Consider the following 23,137-nt stretch of genomic DNA (forward strand, 5'->3'; position numbering starts at 1 on the left):
GATCTTTTCCAGCCTGTCCTGCCTAGAAACTGCTCTGCATTGAAATGGGGACAGAAGAACCAGCCTGGTGTCAGTACACGATCCCTCGCTGTGCATGGAGGAGTGGGGTCACCCCTTCTTGTACATCCATCAAGAAAAATAACCACCTTTGAGACCGCTCAGGCATGCTTGTGCCAGAGCCCTTAGCGAGCAGAAAAGCCTCCCCTCTGGGACACAGCTTAAACCACCCCTGACAGGTGATCTAGTGCAGGACCTATAGAAACCCCGTTGTCCCTGTGGGATCCTAGAGGAGAGGGACTGCCATGGTCCTCATGCCTACCAGGAGGTACGAAGCCCAAACTTGGGTACCTTTGCTTCCTGAGGACCACGAATGGCCAGGATGGAGAGGGAGATGGGGAGCCTGGAGATCCATCACAGGGTGACCTGCTTTGCCCGTTCCGCTGCCAAACCCAGGGCTGTGGCCCCGTCCCACCTCCAGGTCAGAGATTGCTTTTCACCATCGAAAGAGAGGCTGAAACTCGCTCTTTACCTAATCCCAGCTCCACGGGAGCAGCCACCTCACCTCCCGCCCCTCCCGAAACCCATTTCAATCTGAGATTACCGAGTTAAAACACTCAGCTGACAGAAATAAGCACTCAGCAGGCAGCCAGCAGCACTGCTGGGCTTCCCTCTTCCCACGCCCTTAATCTATTTCTCAGAGAAAGTCTTCAAGCAATTTAAGCCAGCCTTTCAAAGCCAAGGAGCTTTAAACTTGGACATCAAGAGCTGTCCCTGCTTGTCCTCGGCTTGCAGCTCTGCTCCATCCCTCGTCACCAGCAGAACAGAGGATGGGGCAGGAGGGAGGAGACGCGATTTCTTGTCCACAGAGATGGGATGGTTGGAGGGAGAGAAGTAGGGGTGAGGCCATGAGAGATGCTGGTGCTAGCAATGCAGACGTGGAATATGTGACTATGGGGATTACAGTGCTAAATCCAGGTTTTCCTGCACAGAAAGTTGGTGGGACTGCAGAAAAGGACCTCAAATCACTGCCTTGGGGTCTGCCTCCAAGCAGGAAAATCTCATTAAATGAGAGAGACAGCGAGACTTATCTCCTTCCTTGGGTGGAAGGGAGGAGCACTGGAAAGGTGGTTTCCATCCACACACTGCCATCCTGTGTGGGCCCACCAGGAATGAGAACAAAGTTTAAATCAAGCAATTATTTCCTTAATTTCACTCAAGCTTCAAATGTCTCAAATTGCCAGAGGGTTCTTCGGGTTTCGGTTTTGTTTTGCTTTTTTTTTCTTTTTCATCTTCATTCTTCCTGTCCCTCTTTACTAGTTCTAATTGTGTCATTAGTAATTAATGACTTTGGAGGGAGACATTTTCTTTTTAATTTAAGGAAGAAAAGAGGAAAGCTGTGGTGACACGCAGGCATCATTCCACCTCTCAGCATGGATGAGATTTTCCTGAAGCAGTTTATCTCTCTTCCAGCAATTGGGGAAGGGGCTGGGACCATCCTGGGGACATCTTCTGTGCCGGCGTACCCCAGTTTGGAGAGCTCATCCTTCCACCTCCTCCTTGTCCATGGCAGGGAGCTCTTCTGTGCCTTGGTCAAAGTGAGCCAGGGGGTTAAATTTTAACTCCAGGAGAGACACACTCTGAGTGCAAATTCACATGGAGAAGACAGGCTGGATGGTGCAAAACCTGCCCCAGATGTGGCTCTTCTCCCACAGAGACCATGGAGAAGACCTCAGGCTCACCTGGTCTCCTCCAAACGTCTTGAGAACTTTGTGGAAGCTCATCCAACCGCTGCCCTGGAAGCTGAAGAGATAGCAAAGCTACTATTTGGACCCCAGCATTGTCCCCACTGCTGGCTGGGGAGCCTTTCCCCTGCCACACTGGAGATATGCCAGCCTTGGGGACTCCCAGAGCATTGCTTGCTGATGCATCTTCACCAGGAGCTGCTCTGTGGCTGCAGAGGAGATCCTCTCCCCACCTCCGCGCTCAGCCACCGCCAGCTGCCCAGCTCCGGGGAAGGTGGCTCAGGAAAGCCGCATGTCCTATCTCATCTGGCAAATGGGTAATTATTCCTCCTGCCGCCGCTCGCCGCTCCATCCAAGTCGATGCGGTGCTCCACTTGTCATTGTTTGTGAGAGCAGGAAGGGAGGCCACCGCGCTGAACGGGAATTGATTGCTTGGACGCCGGCCGGGCTGGGCAGGCAGCCTGAGCTCTGGGTAATTGCAAATTATTCCTTTAGTGGCTGTATGGGGGGGAGTCGCACGCTGGGATCCGGCCGCTCCACCTCCAGGGACTCCCAGGTCCGGAGGAGGAGCGTCAACGGGTGCGATGCAGGTCTTGGGAGAGGATGACAGCCACACGCTGCGCGATTGCTGCTGCTCCTCAAATTACTTCCAGTGGTGGGTAAAAGCGGTGAAGAGGGTTTTGGAGAGGCCTGTGGGATGCAAAGCGTCTGGGAAGGAGAAAAAAGGCACGAAGCTTCACACCTGCGGATGTAGCTCTGTGAAAGATACAGCGAAACGCAGCGGGGAGGAGGGATAATTGGCCCTGAATTAGCGGCTGATGCTCAGGCAACAGCTCTCGGGGCTCCTGCAAACAGCTGGGAGCAAGCACCTGCCCAACAGTCAGAGGAATTAAGGGGAAAAAATAGACCCCCTCAAAGCCTAGCACAAATGTCAAGGCGATACAAAGGAATGAGCATAAAACAGCCCAGGACATTTTCTAAGGCCATTATGTGCGAGTCACGGCCCTGGCCCTGGCCACCGCCTTGGAAAAGCTCTGCAGAAAGGAAACAAGGGTGAAGACAAGAAAAATGGCCGTGGTGGATAGCGGAACAGAAGGTGCGTTTCCTCAATGAGGTGTCCCTCCTTCCCTTCGGTCAGAGTCCAAGAGAACAGCAACATGGAAAAGATAAGAAATCTGAGACATAATTCGAGTCAAGCCAGGAGGAAAAATATCATTATCCACCCAGTGCAACGGGAAGAGACAATGGACAGGACTGCACAGGCCACTGAGTCCAGCCCCAGCTGCACCACGTGCCCTCGGGAAAGGTCACTGCTCCCAGGGCACGGGCGACCGACCCCTCCAGTCACACCATGCAGGCGACAGCCCCTGCCCCCTCTCTCTTACCACGGCACCTCATGCTCGAGGCAAATCCATCTTCTACCCGCTCAAGGATGCCGCATCCTGCCCCTGCTCCTCCCTTTCCCTCCCCTCTTCCCTTTTTGCCCCGTTTTTATTTTTGAAACTCTCAGGGAACCTCACATTAACTGCATCTTGGAGAAAGTAATCAAGCTATTTCGAGGAAGAGAACTAATTTAATGCATGGATGACTTTAGCTCAAAAGAAGAAATAAGGACACTCAGGCATCCTAAGGGAGCAGAATAATAGGGTAATTTGCACAAGATGAAGAGAAAGGGGGGAAAAAAAGGGCCACTACTTCTTTTGCATAATCAATCTCCTTTATAAATCTTCTTCCTTCCCCCGTTTGCTGGTCACCACCACCAAGTCTCCAGACAACCGATGGCCACGAACGGCCACACACGTGGCCACCTCCACGGGGCCAAGAGCTGGGTTCAGCTCGGCGCGATCCCTGCTGTGGCGCTCACCGGGGCAGGAGGAGCAGGGTAAGGATTTGTGGATTTTCAGGGTGCAAGGAAGGCTTAAAATGCCCTCAGTCTGTGCTAGAGGTAAGGAGGCAGTGAAATTTCTAGTGCCTGAGAGAAATCCCACTATTTCCAAATGCCTAAAGGGAGGAAAAGGAAGGGAAGGTGGGAAAGCTGGGGAGATGTCACTCAAAATGTTTCCTTCTGGAGGCGACACTCTAATACTTAGAGCTGCCTGATTATACAGAATAAAAGAAATGTCAGCATGAAAATCATTTGGAGGTGAAAAATCGAAGCTTTCCCTCCCAAATGTGTGGAAACAAGGATGTTTTTCACTTATCCAAAAGGCTCCGTGACGTATTTTTCCCTTCTCTTTGCCCTCCTCACCAAAGCACCACTTTCTTGTGGGAAGTTCCATTGTGAGAAAACTGCTTTTCCTGTCAATAAAACTGTTCCTGCTGAGGATTTCCAAGCAGCATGTGAATCCACAGGGACGGTCAAGCACTGGGAATAACGAAGTCAGCATGGCAGAGGGATGCGTGGTCACAAACCCGTGTCCCTGGGCTGGACCACGGGCTGGGAAGGGCCGGGTCCCTCCAGCCCTGCTGGCACTGGAGAGCCTGGTACAGCAACCGGCAGCACCCGGCGAAGCCTCGGGATGCATGGCTGAAAGGGATGCTCTCCTGGCTGCGGGAAATGATTCACCTCTAGCTTGGAAACAGCAAGTTCTGCCATGAAAGCAGATGATTTTTCTTGCTTTTGTCCCAGATTGGCTCCCTTTCCAGAGCAGGTTCCCTCCCTGCAGCATTTTGGTGGGGGTGAGGGAATGGCAGGGCAGCTGCTGTAAGTCTGTGGGCAGATCAGCTGCAGCGAGAAGCCTGGCCGCCCCCTCTTCTTCTACCCCCAGCGCCAAGGAAGCAGGGTCCAGGCACAGAATCGCCGCAGCCACCTACCCTCCTGTTCTGCCCCGCTCCCTGCCCAGCTCCAACTGCGTTGCACCGACAGGGAAAAAATATAAGTAGGTCAGAGCCCCATTTGTCGGTTATTTGGCAGTAGGTGGAGTGACCAGAATCGGCAGTTTAATGGATGGATCTCACTTGTGAAATTACCCAGCACAAAAACATGTGTACCTGCAGGGCACAGAGGCTTGGTCACACTGCGAGGAGAGGAGATTTGATCCCATCAGCAGCAAAGAATGGAAGAGAGCCTGTTCATCTGCTCCTCCCTCCCGTTGTCCTCCTCTCTGTGGCCAGGGCCATGTGCTGGCCCCGGGGAGAGCTCGCTGGCTGTATTTCTGCTCCCTGGCTGTGCCGTAAGGCAGCAGGAGACCAGCCTGGCTCACCCAGGAACAGATTGAGCCTTTTATTATGCTGGGCTGGAGGCTGGATTTACAGCCAGCCCAGGGATGCTCTCTCTAGATCCAAGAGACATGTATCTGGACAATGTGGGGGGTGACAGTTCATTAGGTAATTTCTTACCCCTTTTAACAACTGAAAATGGATAGAGGGAAGGAATGCGTACGGGGGAGCAGCTTTACTCTCTGCATAAAGTCTTAATAAATAATCTTTCATAGTGCACCAGCCTTATAAACTTCTCCCTGCTCTTGGCAAAGGCTCCTGAGGTAGCATGTGGCGCATGGGCTCGTTGCAATGACAAATAAAGCCAGCCCATCGTCGAGGTGCTCCCACCCCAGCAGCCCCTGGGGAGTCTGCGTGGTGGCTGGGACTCCCCCGGGGCTGCCGGGGTGGGAAAACCTCTCCTGTGGCACCGAGAGAGATGCTGCCATGCCTCGACATCACCTAAGCTATTGCAACCGCCGCACGAGCTGCTGCATACACCAGCTCCCAACGCAAGCGCCAACGCAAGGGGTGTCCCCAGGGAAATGGGGTGCCCCAGGGAAAGGGGGTGTCCCCAGGGAAACGCAGTCTCCTGCATCCCTTGCACTGAGCGATAGCCCCCATCTCACCCCCAGCTCTACCGCGATGCCGGATGCCCACGCAGAGGAGCACGTGGGTGCTGAGAAGAGGAACAATACAGAAATGCCTCCTCGGGTGGGCTTGGAAAGACCCCATGGATGGAAAGTGAGAACGCCAGGAAAGAACTGTAGCATCTTATTAGTAAAGGCCATCTGAGCCTCTAATTAAAATTTGCCTAATGACCTGTCTGCTTCGTCATTTTCACTATCAGAGACATTAATTTAAAGTGACGGGTACTTAGGCAAAGACAAAATTAATTTCTCCTTTAAAAAAAATTAAAGGGGCAGAGCATGGATTCGGCCGTGCCCTTGCCTGCTGTCCCTCTGCAGGAGGAGCTCGAAGCCCGTGCCGCAGTGGGGCACATCTTGGTGAAGATGGGAGGAGGAATCAGCCACACAGAGCAGGTGTTTCTTACCCTTAATCCCTGCTGGAAAGGGGCCCAGATGATGGGATCGTACTTCCACGGAGACAGAGGGCCCGCTCTACCTTGGTGGCTCTGGTGACGCCTGGATAGGGTTGCCCCAGCATCACCAGTGAGTGATATGTCCTGCAAAACGCACAGATACCAGCGATCGAGTCCGGGTTTTCCTTGGCAGGGTGGCAAAAAAAGATCCACGGTTCTTCCCCCAGACCCTATTCCTGTTCTCCACCTTTTCACTGCAAACACAACATCTGGTGTTCTTCAGCCACATCCTCAGCAGACGCCCTGCCCCGTCCCCGGAGCCACCTGCCCTTCTCTCCCGTTTGCCACCCTGCTCATTTTCGACAAGTCCACTTTAAACACTCAAACCTCTCTCAGCAAATTCACTTCCACTTCCCCAGGTCACCCAAAAGTAGAAGGAGGAAGATATCCAGAAAAGAACGTATCGATCTCCCAGCAGTCCCCATTTACCTACCACAGGCAGCTCCTGGGTGCTCCCTGGGGACACGGATCCGTCCCCGTGTGCGTCCCCCCGCACCGCCAGCCCTGCCTCTGCCCACGCTCCCACCTGAGCAGCGAAGATCTCTGAACATCTCACGCCTTCGCTGTGTCCCAGCCCAGGGGACAGTGACGCTGAGCCGCTCCCCGGCCACCTCCTGCCTCTCGCAGTGGCCACGCCGAGGCCGGTGTGTGCAGCCTGGGAAATCCCGGCTGCAGCATTCCTCCCCATCCCTCTCCCTCCGTTAAATCAGAGGCTGCGGTGGATTTAGTGTTCAGCGTTGGTAGTCCATACCTCATCCTTCATGCCACATTGATTCTCAATTTCAGCTCTGTAGGTTATTTAATTGGGCAGATATCCCTTCAATTTTCTCCTCCAGCGATATTATTGATGGCTGAAGTCTATCCATTTCTTCGCACGGGGCTTCAGAAGGAGCCTGTTAACAATTATAACAATAGTCAAACACTTTGCTTTCGATTGTACTTCACAGCCCCAAATCTCAAACTATCCATTAAAGCCCATCTCAGAGGTATTAATTGTCCCAGGTTCAGTCCAGAAATAGCCCGCACTGTCCTCCGGGCTGAAATCATTACTCTTCCCTCTCCATTTCCCTCCACCAAGTGTTCTTTGAGTTGTGAGCCAGACCAGAGGACCGTGCCCCCACGTAAATCTTCTGGTGGGAGCTCATAGCACGGTGCCGCCGGGGTCAGCTGGTGGCCCTGGTCCCCAGCTCGCCTACATCACACCCACACCGCTGTGCCCGAGCCAGGGACCGGCCGTCGGGGCAGGCGCCGGGACGGGTCTGCGGGTAAATCAAGCCCTCACTTGTCAAGCCCCTGTGAGCCTGCACTGACCACGGGCACCGACAGCCCAAACACCTCCAGTAAATCCCCACTGCGGCACTGGGCCATGGCTGGAGGTGGTGAGGAGAAACAGTGACAAGTCCTGGCTGAGCCAGCGAGGATCCAGGATGGTCTGTTTGCCTCCTGTCCTCCCTTCCAGCTCCCTTCCACACCGATGTCTAGCTAAAGTGTTGCATGGGAATAATTTTTCCTTGGGGAGACCCAAGCTCAAATCCCCCCGACTGCTGCGTGGGAAGCAGACCAAACCCCTCCTCCTTGGGCAGAGATGGAGCCAGGCTCCTGGGGAAGGTCACCAGGAGAAACTTCTGCTGCTGAGGCAACTCTGCTACCTCTCCCCCAGCTTCCTCCAGAAGGACCCAAAACCCAACCAGTGTTTTTTCTAGCCTGGGGGGTAGGAAAGTGAGGAACCTCTCTCCTAGGCTGGTTTGCAGGGTGTGTTATTTGGAGCTGGTTTTACTTTGCGCACGGATAAAAGCCAGATTGGTTCCAGCTTCACTGGCACACGAGAGGGTCACATTGATGGAAAAGGAGCTCTCCTTCCCCAGTGAGGTCCCAGAGCTGTGGAGGTCCTGTCCCGGCACTGGGAGCACCCAGGTGCTTCCCGAGGGGCCCCACTCTCCTGCGATGCTGCACAAGGAGCTCCGCTGCCCTGGTCCTTTGCTGTTTGGTGGAGGGACTAAAGCTGCCGGGAGCAAACTACAGCGAATCACTGTGTCTCTCATTTCACGTCTCCAACATCCCACGTCGTACAGGGGAGGGAATGTTTTATTTCAAGCTTTGTCCTTTTTTCTTAATTTTTGATGGATGTAGTCTCAACCTTTATACTATCTGAAAATGAATATTTTACTAGAGTATAAAAGCTGAAATTACATGAATTAATGCTATTTAAATGTTATACTGAATATTTGATTCATGGGGCAGAATAGCCAGTGCCAGAAGGGAATGTTTTGGCCGTGCCCGTGCTGGGCAGACCCCAGCAAATGCGATCTGCAGGGGCAAGTCCCCGACAGCCCCATTTCATTCAGGCTTTTCCTCCTGCTTTCTGCATTTTCACACAGAGGGCTGGAGAACAACAGGTCCGGGGCTCCCCGGGGCTCCTGCACAGAGCTGTCACCCCGGCAGCTCTCACGCAGCCACCTCAAGTCCCACTGACCTGTCTTCTCAACACCACGATGGCCCCGGGGCTGCATCCGCGACGGGGCTGCTGTCCAAACGTGTCCCTCTGCGAGCGGGGCTCCAGAGAACACTCCTATTGCTGCCGCTAATTACTTGGGGGCTGCTGGCCATGCACCGTCTCGTTAATTACCCACAGGTCACAGCGGCGATTCTCCCCGTATGAAAGCTGCACCGGTAATTTCATGTTTCAAATGAACACCGGGAGCACCCTGCAAGTCATTCTTTGCCAGGAGAAGAGAGTGTAATATCTATAATTAAACGCACCGGGGATGGGCTAACAGGAGCGCGCCGAGGAGCTGAGCGGAGGCGGCTGCTCCGCTCAGACGCCCGGAGGGATTCCCTTTGCCGCCCAGATTTTGGGGAGCGAGTGGGTTTGCTGGCACAGCACCAAGACAGGAGCCATCACCGCGGCAGCCAAAGTAGGTGATGCTCAGAACGACACCAGCTTTGGTAGGGTGTCCCAATGTAAATGCATCTGAAACACCCCGTGATGCAGCATTACTGGGTGCAGGGAGGGGACAGAGAGCTGCAAGGGGACAGTGGTGGCCAGGAGCCCCCATGTCTCTCCTGCATATCAGCTCACAGAATCACAGAATCAGTCAGGTTGGAAGAGACCTCGGGGATCATCGAGTCCAACCGTCGCCCTGACACCACCATGGCAACTAGACCAGGGCACTAAGTGCCATGTCCAGTCTTTTCTTAAACACATCCAGAGATGGTGACTCCACCACCTCCCTGGGCAGCCCCTTCCAATGGCTAATGACCCTTGCTGAGAAGAAATGCTTCCTAATATCCAACCTGAACCTCCCCTGGCGAAGCTTGAGGCTGTGTCCTCTTGTCCTATCGCTAGTTGCCCGGGAGAAGAGGCCGACTCCCACTCCACTACAACCTCCCTTCAGGTAGTTGTAGACTGCACTAAGGTCACCTCTGAGCCTCCTCTTCTCTGAGCTCCATCCAATGCTCCTCCAAACGCATCTGACCCACCTGCGCAAGGTGCCAGTTCAGGTACCATCATCAGCCTTGCGCTGCCGTCCAGCCCCTGCCGAGAGCTGCCCCAGGAGCCGAGGATGGGGCGGTGAGGGAGGGAAGGTCTGGGCTGCAGAGGAGGAGGAGGATGGGAGCCTGGGATCACAGTAACCCCGAGGTGACTCCAGACAGAGGTGTTCTTGCAGGGTGCACAGCGTGAGAAGCTTGTACGCCATCTGCTCCCGACTGCCCTGCATCCAGCGAACCAGCGCGCTGCTCTTTTTCCTACATGCTAAAAATACTTCCTTAAAAAAAAAAAAATAGAACACAAAAAAAGAAAGACAACAGGGAAATGAGAGGAGTATAAACAAAAGCTCCATGGAGACCAGAGGCTTCATCATGCTCTTCCTGCTCCACAAGGCCCCTTCCCCCATTTGCTCCATCTCTGTCTTACATTTTAGGGCAGAAACATGCTGTTACTGGTTTTCTACAGCTCTGGAAGCAGGCACATGCACGCACACACGCAAGCACGCACAGCCCGACCCCGTATACAGGCCATCTGCACAGTTAATGGAGCCCAGAGAGTCAAGCCACCCCTCTTACTCCTCTCCTTGGTGGCAAGTGTGAGGAAGAGGCAGGTCGGAGGGGAGGGGATGGAGAGTCAGGGGCTGGTTTATACATGGAGCCCCCCAGGGAAGGACGGGTTCAGCTGCCTCTGGCAGTCACTCTGCCCCAGGAGCCCCGTCAGCAGACCCAGCTCCACTGCTGGAGCTGGCCCGTGGCCACCTCCATCCCTGCCAGGTCCCTCCCCTCCCTGGGATACTCGCCAACAAGCCATGACCCTCCCAGCAGCAGGTCCCCAAACCTGGATGATTTTGCCTCAAGTGCAACCACCAGCCCCTGCAAACCGTTTTGAGGCCACCCTGATGGCCACGGGGCTGGGCAGCAGGTCAGGACTCAGGCACTCAGGTCCTTGCCTGTCTTTTGCCACAAACCCAAGACAACATGGGACAAGCTGCTTTTTCTCACTGAGCCTCCACCTCCCTCCCCATCCAGTACTGATTTACAGCCTGAACTCTCCAAAGTAACACTGGCTTTTTGCAGGGCCAACGTGCAGCACAAATCTCCAGCATATGGACCCACCACAGGCCACAACCTCGCCCCCGGCAAGCGGGTGCCCATGGCTGGGCAGGCTGAGAAAAACCCATTTGCGGGAGGCACACACAGCTCTAAGTGATGGAAATCCTCCTTCCAGCGAGAGGAAAGGGGAAGAAAGATGGAAAAAAAGCTCTTTCTGGGGAAATTAAATTGGACTTCAAATTTACAGGGTCTTCATTTTGTTCTGGTGATAATGAATTAAGCTCTTGCTGGCAGTTATATTGCTGCAAAAATAAGTAGCGGTTAAAAGCACTTTTGGAAACTATGACTTTCATTTCAAAGCTGCCACAATTTACATTTAATCCATTCATTAATTCATTTATTTATGCTGCTCAGGTACAAACCTCACATCTCTCCTTTCCCAGGATTCACTGAAATGCAGTTTTTAACCCAAAACCAGTTTCCACACGGACCCGGGGGCCAGGGCAGGGCACATTTCCCTGCGAGCGTTTTGCTCAGCCTCACGCAGGGCTGAGCTTGGGAGCGCTCGGACCAAAGACACGATGTAGAAGACGTACGGTGGGCTCAGCAGTGACCACCTCCCACAGGTGTGGGACAGAAGCCACGTCTATCAGGCCTCCTAACAGCACCCAGGATCAGATGATCCAGAAAACAGGCTTTTGCCTTTGCACGGCAGGAGGAAAACCCTAGTGACCCTCTATTAGTAGCTGGGCTCCCGCTCGCTAAGGATCTCCCTGCTGACATGGAGCAAGTCCGTGTGTCCGTGTCCTTTGGGCTGGAGGAACAAGACGGGAGTTTCCAGTAACTATAAAAACAGGCAACCAAAACCCCACCACCCCTGAGGAGCGCCCATGGGCAGTGCCCGTGCTGCCACCCCACCAGCGAGGGTTGCTCCCCCCCCGACCCTGTTCCCTGCTGGCCTTGCAAGGACGGAGCGTTGAATGGGAGCCAAGACCTGGAGGTGAATGGCCCATTACCCTGATTAACCAAAGACACAGAAAACGCTGTGGCTTGCAATAATTTTACCTCTGCCCAGTGCCACTGGCCCCAGCTTGCACATGAATCCAGCCCCAATGTTCCTTCCCCCAGCCCCTCGTACAGCCACACCACTGATGCTTCGCTTCTTTCTGCATCCCAGCTCCTCCAAAAGCATCTCTGATAAAGGTTTCTGCTCCACAGCACGTGTGCGCAGAGGGTTTAGCAGGGTCAGGCTTTCAGAAACCCAACTCATCCATCAGCAAAAGATCCTACCCCCTTCCCTTGGGCAGGCTCAGCAGGGTGACCCGAGCTGCAGCGGTGTGCTGCAAGGATCTGCTCCCAGCCTGGGAGCGCACGGGCAGGCTGCCATGTGTGGCCTCCATGCCAGGGGCTGCTGATAGTACAGGGCCAGTAAATCCCCCCACCCCTCCAGGAGAGGCAAATGGTGTTTCTGCAGGAGATACTTGCCCCGCTCTGCAGTGAGCATGGCTCCATCTCCCAAGAACGTGGCTACTGGTTTGCTTTTGGCAGCCCCGATCCCATTTCTACCCGCCTCTGGCGTGGCTTTGCGAGGCGTCTGCTCCTCGGCGGGTGTCTTGGCGCAGACGCCAGCTCCATTAGAGACCAGGGAGCCACCGTGCTCCCGCCAGCAATAGGATCCCAACCGCTCCTGTAATTTATATGGCAGTTTTCATTACTTCCCTTCTCCAAAGACTTGTTCAATAAATTACCAGTTTATGAATTCCAAAGTGCTCTGCGCAGCCCTGAACAAAAGGGAAGGGAAAAAAATACTCTAATGGCAGAGCTTTTCATCCTGGAAAGCAAGTCATTACCCAAATGACATCCCCTCTCCCCCTTGCAGATAGAATTGCTTTCACGAGCCAGAGGATAGCAGCACCCTCACTGTTACTGCAGTGCCTAGAAGTACTCACTAAGCTCAGGGCATGGGAGCCCCTCGTTACCCAAAATGCCACATAGACATTGACTCAAAGACCTTCGTTGGAAGAGCTGAGCCACCCAAGAGCACGGGAGGTGGAGGGAAGGTCTTAAGAAAAGGTTAAGCAGGGAGAAAAGCCCTATTTCCTAGCACTTTAGTCCAGCCACGAACCCATGGCTTTGCCCGCTCTGTGGGCTGGATTTCCTTTAGCAGCATTATTCTTGTCAATGGGACACCCAGTCCTTCCCCTAGGACCGCTGGTAACTGTGAGGGTGGAGGGCATCCCTTGCACCAGCCCCCAAGTAGTGCAAGGTTTGTGCCTCCCCCCATAGCTGTCCCCCGCAGAGCAGCAGAGACACCGCAGAGAGACCTGGAAGGTTCCTTAAATCACATCCAAGAACTGCAAGTGGTAGAAGGAGAGATGAGAAGAAGAAACGAGGACTGATACATTCATCAGAAGAACCTGACGAGTCAGAGAGGAACAGCCTGGGAGTGGGAAAGCTGCTGGCTGGGTGAGATGGATGGTGGCAGGGTGGAGGTGGCTTGCTGGAGATGCAGAGATGAGACTTTGGCCAGAGCTGTGGTCCACCCTTTTTTAGCCTCATCCCACCCTCTGCCTCCAGCCTCAATTTCCCCCCAAGGCTCAAAGACAGCTCTGGGGATGCTGAGCCAGGCTCAGGCACAGCAACAGGGCAGGCAGGAGGCTCCATGGATGGATGCTATTGGTGCTGGCCACACGAGTGCTGCCCTCCCACCCAGGAGCAGGGAGGGAAGGTGGGCGAGCTGCCGAGCAGATAGAAAGCCCCTGCAGCACTGCCTCGGGAGCCTTTCCACGCCGCTGGGCAGCAATGGGGGGAACAAAGAATAATAATAAAAAAGAAATCAATAACCACCACCCATTGTGTCTCCATCTGCCATTGATTTATGGCCCTGCTGAAAAGCCTTGTCCATAATTATTGGGCAGTCAGCTCCTATTTGCCATGATTTCCTCACCCCTCCTTCCCACCCACCTCCCCAGCAGGCCCCATCCTGCCACGTGCTGGTGCGCAGGGCTCTGGCAGCTCCCAGGGAGGTCAGTGGCTGGGTCTCAGCTGTGTCCAGTCCTGTGGTGGGATGGTGATTGCCTGTCAGGCTCAGGTCTGATCCTCCCAGGGCCTGGGATGGCAGCTGGAGTGCAGAAGTGGGAGCAGGGATGTGAGCGTCTCGGAGGGAGGGCAGCAAGGGGGAAAAGGCCAGTCAGGTGGGCTGCGAGTAAAGCCAACCAGAAAATTACACATTGTCCTGAGCTGCTGAAAATTCAGCTTTATCTCACACAAAGCCAAAAGCTGAGCACAAGAAGATTTCCTTTCTAGCCTTCTTGACAACCTTCCCAGTTCAATTTTGCTCTTTTGGCCATTTCTATCATATGTCACACTGACCCAGGAGGTCAGACTGAGCCAGTCAACCAAGCCTTGCGAGAGCAAGGGCCTGCTGGATGAGTTCCCCGAGATACACATTTTATTATACCAGTGTTTCCTTGGGGTGGGGGGGGAAGCTGTGCCAGAAAATAATCAAATGTCCTAAGAGTCAGCAGTCTGGTGCCTCCATCTGCAGAGTCCAGGCCAGCCACCTCCACCACCCCTCACTGAACCGGGGGCACCTCTGTTGGATTAAAGAGCATGCCTAATTCCAGTCCCCTGCCTGGGCTGTGCCCGCTGGCCTCCTGCCCACCTCCAGCTCCTTCATGCTCCAGTTGAGATAAACAGCCCTGAAAATTGAGGAATTAACATTGCCTCCCCAAGGCCAGGCTCAGCTTTGGCAAGGGGACCCTGCACAAGCAGAAAGGGCTTGGATGGGGAGATGTGGGGTAGCTCAGGGCAAGCCCTAAGGACCAAGCCCTTTAGCTGTTGGTTGCTCACATGCAATGACGCTGGGTTGCAGTGCAATGTAAGCAGTGATGGTCTTCTCCAAAGACCTGCTGGAGACCAGTGCTATGGAGGAGATACACGAAGGGGAGAGGTGAATAACCCAAACGGGTGAGAGGAAGGAAAAAGTGGTTTGAATGACCAGGTTGGGGTAATTCTCCTTACAGGAGCTGCTGGGAACATGGGGACCAAGCTGTGACCTCTTAATGCAGCAAACCTCCGCTTTGGGAGATGAAGCAGCAATTCTTGCTGGGGCACTTCAATCATTTACTCTGTGGAAATCACTTCAATGGCTCTGGTCTACAGGGGAGTCCAGAAAGCAACCGCTGCTTGCAGCCATAAAGCACACAAAGCTGAATGTGAAAGCTGGCAGGTTTATGTTCACCTGAACCCATGAGGCAATGATTATCTGGATTGAGTTTTGGTGAGAAAGGGAGATATTATGGAAGGGCTGATTGCAGAAGTGAGCCCCAAATTGAATACTTTGACCTAAATCAACTTGTGATTAAGTGAATGAACAAATGAAAATAAGCCTGCAACTGAGGATCTTGATTTCAAGCAGAGTGCACATCAAGAAACAAAAGGAATGGGTTAGTGAAGTCAGCTGGAGAGAGGTCATGGACACAAATATGCAGCATGCCTGGAACTGCATCGAGTGAAAAGGTGTTAGAGCTGCAAGACATCCTGAGCAGGAGGAAGAGACACTAAAAATAAAAGCTTACAAAGAAGAGCTTGCGAGGTAATGGGCTGAGCAATCACTTGAAGAAAGGTGTTAGGAAGATGCAAGGACCCTGCACAGATTGGGAGAGAGGAGTCCTGGAATGGAGGTCATGGAGGCCACCAAGTTTTCAACAAAGTGGAAGTTGCATCCAGTCAGAGTTAGACCTTGCAAAAAAGGAACTGAAACAAATAGGCAGTTATAGAGCCTCAGACCCTTTCTGGCTTAAAGAGAGAAAAAACAAGGGTTGTTATATGAGAAGAGGGAAAAGATTAAAGGATAACTCAGGGCACATGCCAGCACTACTTGACCTCAGATTTCAGCCAGGGTGAGGTTGCCCATGGAGGTAAGAGACATATGAGGGGAAGCGGGAAACAGGAGTGAGCAGTTCCCTGGAGTGGTGAAGAACAGGCACAATGGAAAGCATTTCTGCTGGCAATTATTTTTATTACATCAAGATAAAGTATTATTGGTTTGGCGTACAGCACATGTGGGGGCTGTATTTAAATACGAGACACAAGCCCATTAATCTGATCTCGTAGAGGATGAGGCTTCACAGCAGATTCAGGCAGCGAGGCTAATTGAAAACGAGTAAACAACATTAGAAGAGCTTAGGAAGGGGAGATCACACCAGACTCAGTGGGTTACCACATCCCCTTTGTCTGCAGGATCAACTGTTCTCATCCACCTGGACAGAACTAAAGCACCTGAAGATGAAGACTACAGGAGTACACAGAAGAAACATTGCATGGGCTGGGGCAGAGAAGAGACAGGGAGGCATTAACAGTGAGGCAGAAAAGATGAGAAACTTCACCAACCTGACATCAGACACCGCATCTCAAAGGTGGCTTCAGAACACGTGCAGATGGGAACCACCCTATGACCACGGCAGCACCAGAGGACCACTGCCTCCATGTAGGAATCCTCCTTTTATTTGATCATTAAAATAAAGTTCTGTTAATGTGCCTAAGGCATACAGTGAGACCAAGCCTGCTGAGCGCTTTGAACAGAGCCCTTGTTCCCCAGGGGAAAATTCAGATGAGATTGGTTGTGAAATAGGAAGATGGGATATTGTACTGCAAGACTTGAGTGCCCTAGAAGTGGAATGAAATTGTAGCATTAACAGCCTGAGGTGTGAGGCCTGGTACTTGCATTAAAATTATTTTTCTCTGCATTTTTGTCAGTCCCTCAGAAAGAGGGCCAGGTCGATTGCAGGAGGATTATGAGACAACTTGTACATGGCTGTGAATGAGACTAACGTAGTCTGGGCAGGCAGAGGGGAGAAGCACATCCCACGTGTAGGGTAAGGAATAATGCTGTTGTAGGGGGGAGGCACAACCTGGGATCTGGCCATCCATGTCCAGGAGAGACCACGAGGAGGGAGCCTGTGTGAGCAAAACAAAAGCCAAGAGGGAATATCACTGCCAGCTATAAATACATCAGGGTCTAAATACACAGAGGGGAGAAAAGCTGATGAAGCCAGAAGACAATGTTGGCACAAGGACAAATGGGCAGAACAACTGTAGAAGGAAATGTCCAATTATTCCCATGACAGGGAAGCCTGAGCAGCCTGTGATCAGCAAAGAGGGCAGCGATCAAACACGGCTCTGCCTCGCAGGCTCACACCATCCTTCTCCTGCCCGACTTCTGCTGCCTCAGCCTTCAGCGACTCCCTGCTACACATTCAAAGCCACCCAACAATGTTTGGTCAGGCACTGAGCTTTCAAGCTGGCTTTCTTGAACCCCCCCTTGCACAGGTCTGATGGTCCACCAAGGTCACCTGCTTCTCTCTTCCCCATGTGCACCCACCTGCACCTCCACACCCTCCCCGTGCCCACGGAGGAGTGAGCTCCTGCACCCTTAGCATCCCACACCCGTGGGCCCGTGTGAAGCTTTTGGGCAGGGGCGCAGCTCCACGAGAAGCAGCGTCTCCTCAGCTCCTACCCCCCACTCCGTGCTCCTGCTCCATCACCATGGAAACCCAGCGGTGGGAGGCGGGATGCTTGGCAATGTGATCACCCAGCTGGACCTTGCTGCTGACCCCAGGTACAGGGACCCTGGAGGGGGCTTGGTGCTTGCAGTGATGCCCCCCCCGCCCTGCTTCGCACCCCGAAGGGGCTGACGCGAGGAGTGGGATGGTGGGAGAGCAGTCCCAGCCCTGGGAAGTGATGGAGTAAGCAGCTTCCACTGGTGCGGCGGTGGCATCTCTCCAGGGATGCCCCGACCATCCCAAATCAGCACTGATCCCTCCCCAGGCCTGGGACCAGCTCCTTCCGTGGGCACTGGGGAGGTGGTTGCATCAATGCAGTCAGGTAATGACTTCAACTGCCCCCGAAAGTGACCCTGCTGATGCTTCAGGTTCTGTTTGCATCCCAGGCAGCTAGAGACAGGACACACTACTTCCCTCTGCCTCCTCCTCCTCTCCTGGTCTCCAAAGCACCACCCTCCTCCTGCCCACTAGGTACAGCAAAGTTTTCCATGAGAAAATGCAGGGCCCTGGAAGAACCAAGCAGTGAGCAGCCCCACTAGATCTGATAATGAAGGCAATTGCAAGATGCATATCCTTCAGCACACAGTCTTAATCTCGCCAGATGAAATACAAGAAGGAAGATCGCTGAGGTAAGAAGTTAGCATTTGCGAAAGCCGTCTGAAGAACCAGACTATCCGAGATTGCCAAGAGAACAGATAAAAGCAGTCATTACAACCTGCCAACGTGCGTGTGATAAAAACAAAGATATGGCCAACAGATCAAGAGGCACACACAGAAACCACCTGCAGCCTCCAGCCAAGGCTCTGCAGTAGGTGTGGGCTGCATCATACAGAGTTAGATGACAGCCAGGGATATCGCCCAAAGTAGGACACAGTAATTTTGCATGAAGATGCACAAAGGTACAGGGTGTACAGAGCATGCAGCTGCAGAACTTAGCAACATCGACTCTCAGGCCCTTTTGGCTCAGGTACAAGGCAAAAAATACAAATAAATATGAAAGGAGTGTGATAAAGCATGCATAGCTCTTACCAGGGTCAGCAGAAACGCAGAGCTGACAAAGCAAGCTCAAGCAAAACTGCGTCTCAAACAGAACATGGAGAGAAAAAAGAGGAGCTGCCATCACAGGCAGCAGGAGATGAAAGCAGGGTTAAATGCTGGTGACCAGGGGCTGGGAGGTTTCATACAGCAATAAGCACATCAACACAACCAAAACCCTACGCTGGCAACCTTCAGGATCACTCAAGTGGACTGAAACCCTGACAGCAGCAGGGAAACCAGAAAGACACATCTTGCAGCAGCAAAAAAAGAAGAGACTGATGTTTTTGGAGGCAGAGGATATCTAAAGAGATCATCCAAAGGAGAAGTCAGCTGAAGCCACCTCATTTCTGGCCCAGCAGCAGCCATGCCAGGGGGAGGCATGGCTGGCACAGGGGGAACCCCAGCACACAGGGACCCAGCGGGTGCATGGGAGCTGCCTGGGGCCCCTGGCACTGCCCTATGGCCAAGGGCATCCCAGGGCACCTTGTGCTGTCAGGGCTGAGCTGCAGCTGCTCACTAGGGCCAGAGAGCCCAGGAGTCACTGAAACCAGGCTGCTTCCTCCAGCTACCAAGAGGCTGGCTCTGCCAGGTTAGCCTGGGGGCTGCCAGAGGGGAGAAGCTGCTATTGCAAGCCATGGATCACTGAGCATTTCCAGATTTGCTGGGATGAGGAGGAGTTACTGGCCAGACAACTGGCAAGCTCATCCCAGCTCTGGCCCCTCTTTGTCCCCCCGGGAGCAAAAGGCACGTCCAGCCGCCCGCCCTCGCCCAACGCCTCTGCGCAGCCTGGAGCTGCTCCTCACCCTGGGTGCACACACACAGACGGGAAACCAGAGATTGCCGCCCCCGGGGAAGCATCCCTGGCATCTCCAGCTTCTCCCTTGCCAAGCCTGCCGCAGCTGACCTTGGATCGCAGAGCTGGTGTGGAAACTCTTGGAGCAGAGGAGACGGCAGATGCGTGCTCCAACGCTGCAGCGAGTTAAGCAGAGACTTCTTCAGAGAAAGCGATCAGGATGAATTGCACAGCCCAAGTGACAGGCTCCCCTGGCTGTGAGGGACAGTGGGACAAGGAGGGGAAAAAGGATTGTCCCCAGAGCCTGGACTGGCATGGGACAGAGGAGGAGAGAAAGAGCAAGGACAGCACAGCTGAGAATGCTGGGAGTTATAAAACACCAGCAGAGACGTTCAGCGTGGTGTGGTATGGCGGAGAGGTTATGGCCCCTTAAAATTAAAGTATAAATAGACAGGAGTGGGATGGACACATAAGCGTGAGGCACCAGAGAAGAGCTGAGACCCTCTGCTCATCCGTGACCTGTCCCGGCGGGCCAGCCCACAGCAGACAGATGAACTGCTCCGACGCAGAGGAAACCACGACCTGTGCACAGCTCATTATTAGCACCACTTTTCCCCCCGCCAGCCCCGCGGTGAGTCACATCATGACGCTGCTCTCCAGGTGCAGCACCGCTGATGAACTCATCCCGGTGAGCAGACACCAACGCCGAAGCCGCACAGCGCAGAGCAGCTGCGTTACTTATGGGTCACCGAACGGAGCTCGGGCAGCCCGGCTAAGGGCCGGGCAGTGACCAACCGTGGCAGTAAACATGAGCTCTGCAGACCCATCCAGTGGGGGCCCTGACCAGGGCATTACTGCTGCCAGCTACAAGCCACCAGCAAAACAAAGGGGGTGCGTGGAAAACCAGAGAGCTCCTGTGAGGAACTTTTCCCAGGAGACTCCACTCCCACGCTACCTGGGCAGCTCCAGGCGTGCAAAGCAAACCAGGATGTTACCGGAAAATAGCACCCAAGGAAACTCTCTAATCCAAATGAGAGTTTAGAAAGCTGACACTGGTTTATTGCAGTGCTGGGTGCGTGGGGAATCTCTCCTCCTGGCATGTACACTGAAGGGCAAAAGCACACTCATATGCATTATAAAAAATGAATATCACACAACTCCGAGTAAAGCCCACCTATTCCAAGAAACCTTATGTATATGCTAATATATTCTGTAATTGTCTTTGCACATGCTTACTAAATTGGGGAAGGGGTCTTGGGTGGGCTCTGGTGGTCTCTAGTGGTCGTAACCCCCCCATAGTTACACTGTCCACTGTATAACCCCGCTTCTGCGCAAGCGTGGTCAAGCCTTTTTGTTGACACCTGCAGGTGGCTCCAAGGAGAAGATCCTGTGCGGGTTCCCACAGGATTTATCTCTACGCCTGGTGCCAGAGCTGTGAATCAAGTCAGTTAAGACACTACAAAGATGTCGTTCACAGTCTTGCTTATCTGTGGCCCTTCTTTGTAATTAGGAATTTAACAGAGTCCTTCGATTCTCTAAGACTAAGCGCAAGCAAGAGTCAGTGATGACTATAACTCTAAGTGTTGCCAAGCCCAGGAGCAGACCCTGTCTGCAAAACATGCCCTTAGCTTCAGAACATACTGTTATTAGAGCTGAAAGGAAAGTTGATTCTGTCTAAAGGTTACACAGAGTTGGCCTTTCAGGGGCTGCTTTGAGGCTCACTTTTACTAAACCATCTGGTATCAAGGAGAACGGGCTGGCTCATGCACAACGGGCAAGGAAAGGAGAGCAGCAACCCCTGCCAATTCATAGCATTTTTTCCCCCAAAAAAGCCACCCTGTTTAGCCCTGGTGTGATGCGAAATGCCAGCTAAGGGAGGGGGCAGCTCTCCTGGTGCCAGCAGAGATGCCCATCTCGTCCAGCTCTGCCAACACAGCCCCGAGGGCAGCGTCAGGCAGGCGGGTGCCCAGCACAGTTCACATCCACAGCCCGTGACACAGGAGCAAGTCTCACCCCAAAGAATATCTTTTAAAAGGCCCAAGGATACACAACAGCAATACCACAACATTTTAAAGACATGAGAAGGCAGCAGCTCCCCAGATGAGAGCACAGCAGTTTAAATAAAGCAGCTCCATGTCAGGCTGGGAGAGGTTAACCAGATCCCCCAGTGATCCATCAACCCCATCCCAGCTGCCTTAGATCAGCTTTTTAGGGACTGTCTCTGGGGGAGCACAGAAGGGGCCTTGACCCAGTTCAACCACCCCAGTGAGCAGCAGGGTGGGAACATCATACTCAAAGGTCTTCAGGGAACCTGCTATAAAGGGTCACCAGTGGGTGTTGGGGTTTTATTTTTTTGGTGAAGAGCTGCTCGTATTTTATTTATTTGCTTCAGAGAAGGTTTTTTTTTTTTTGTGGAGGTAAGCAGCTAATTGAGTTCAGGTTCTTCAGCTAATGAAGAAATGAGCTGAATAATTAATTATTTGAAGATAAATTATTCATGGACAGTTGTGATTCCAGTGTGGGAGCAGGGGGCTTGGGAGGGTTATTTAGTTATTTTCATCTTAAAAAAGAATAATGCACATAAGCACTCCACCCAGCCCCTTCAAATCATGGCTGTGATGAGAGATGGGTGATTCAGGGGGGCACCAGCCCCTTTGCTTCCCAGGGGAATGGGAACAGCTCATTTCAGTGATCAGTCACCTTCCAGAATAAACTGAGCTGGCACTAGACCCATGTATCACCTTGGGCCCGTACAGGGATGCTGATGGAGCAAAGTTTCTGCAGCCATGTCAGGGCTGTCCCCTGGGCCAGCCTCCCTCCTGAAGCCACCCCAAAAATCCCTTAAATCCCACATTTACACATCACACAGTGGAGAACCAGCCCATCCACCCCCCTCGTTCTCACCTCTTGCTTTTCACACCTTGCTCCAGGCCTGACCTCGCAGCTCATCGGAACAACTTCACTTGACCCACTTCCACCATGCACTTCCACACTGGATGAGCCATTAGCCACAACAACAGTCATTAGAGATAATGCTGATTGCAGCTAACAGGCTTATCCTGGAACCCTCCCACCCTGCAGCCTGGACCCAGGGCACCCATCACTTGGAAAGGGGTCACCTGGGACCCCAGCAGACCTTTGCCTGCTGCTGTTGAAGGGAGCCCCCGGGCAGTTATCCCTGCTGACAGCAGAGCCCTTCGATTACTCACCATTTCACAGGATGATCTTTTGCCCTGTGCATGTACATATAAATACACTGGCTTTTCTTGGCTCCCAGCAGCCTGTGACAGCAGCTTTGTGTGGCCCTGTCCGATCGAACGGTGGGATCATTTAATCCCATCACCGCCAAAGGGGCCTCTTCTGCTCAATACTTTCTCCCCCCACTATGTCACCTACAGCACACCCACAATTTTACCTTTTCCTCATCAAGATATTAAATGACACGGAACCACAAAGAGTCCATGGGAGACCCCGATGGAAACAGGAACATTCATTGATCCCTCCGTTAATAACTGCATTTTGAAAGCCATCAATGACCCAGCCAGCAAAGAAGGACTCTTAATTTTCCACGATACACCTGAAGGAAACAAGAGGCCATACAGTACTAAGCCAAAGGTCTTGAAATCTTATTACACCCAAATCTTCATGCCCTGCTGATGCCTCCAGACCAGAGACCTGCCATAAAGGCCCCACTTCAGTTTGACCTACCCTTCACCAAGCCATGCCGACTTGCAAAGGTATTCCCAGTGCCGCTCCTTCACCAGTAACATTTCTAATGGATTTCCCCACGACTTGCTTCAGGGTGACCCAATTTCTTCCCCCAGAGTTGCAATAATAGTGGGAACCCTCCAGCCCCTGGGGAATCTCCCAGCTTTTGAAGACCTGGGTGGAAGAAGCAGCAGTTTGGTGAGCTGCCTGGCTGCCTCCTGACAAACACGAGATGCTCTCCAGGCTGTTGTGCAGCCTTCTGCATTACCAGCAGTGGGTTTTATACGCCAGCCACAGCACTGTCCGTGGCAAATACATCCTCCTGCCTCCTTTCTTCTGTATTTGGAATATCTATGGAGCATTCCTACCTTTTCCACTCTGCTTTACAATTTTACCATCTGTCTCTAACAGAGCCATTTTTGACACAGAAATGAATTCCCTGCTCTAT

Source organism: Nyctibius grandis, chromosome 18 (assembly GCF_013368605.1).
Source record: "Nyctibius grandis isolate bNycGra1 chromosome 18, bNycGra1.pri, whole genome shotgun sequence".
Taxonomy (NCBI): domain Eukaryota; kingdom Metazoa; phylum Chordata; class Aves; order Nyctibiiformes; family Nyctibiidae; genus Nyctibius; species Nyctibius grandis.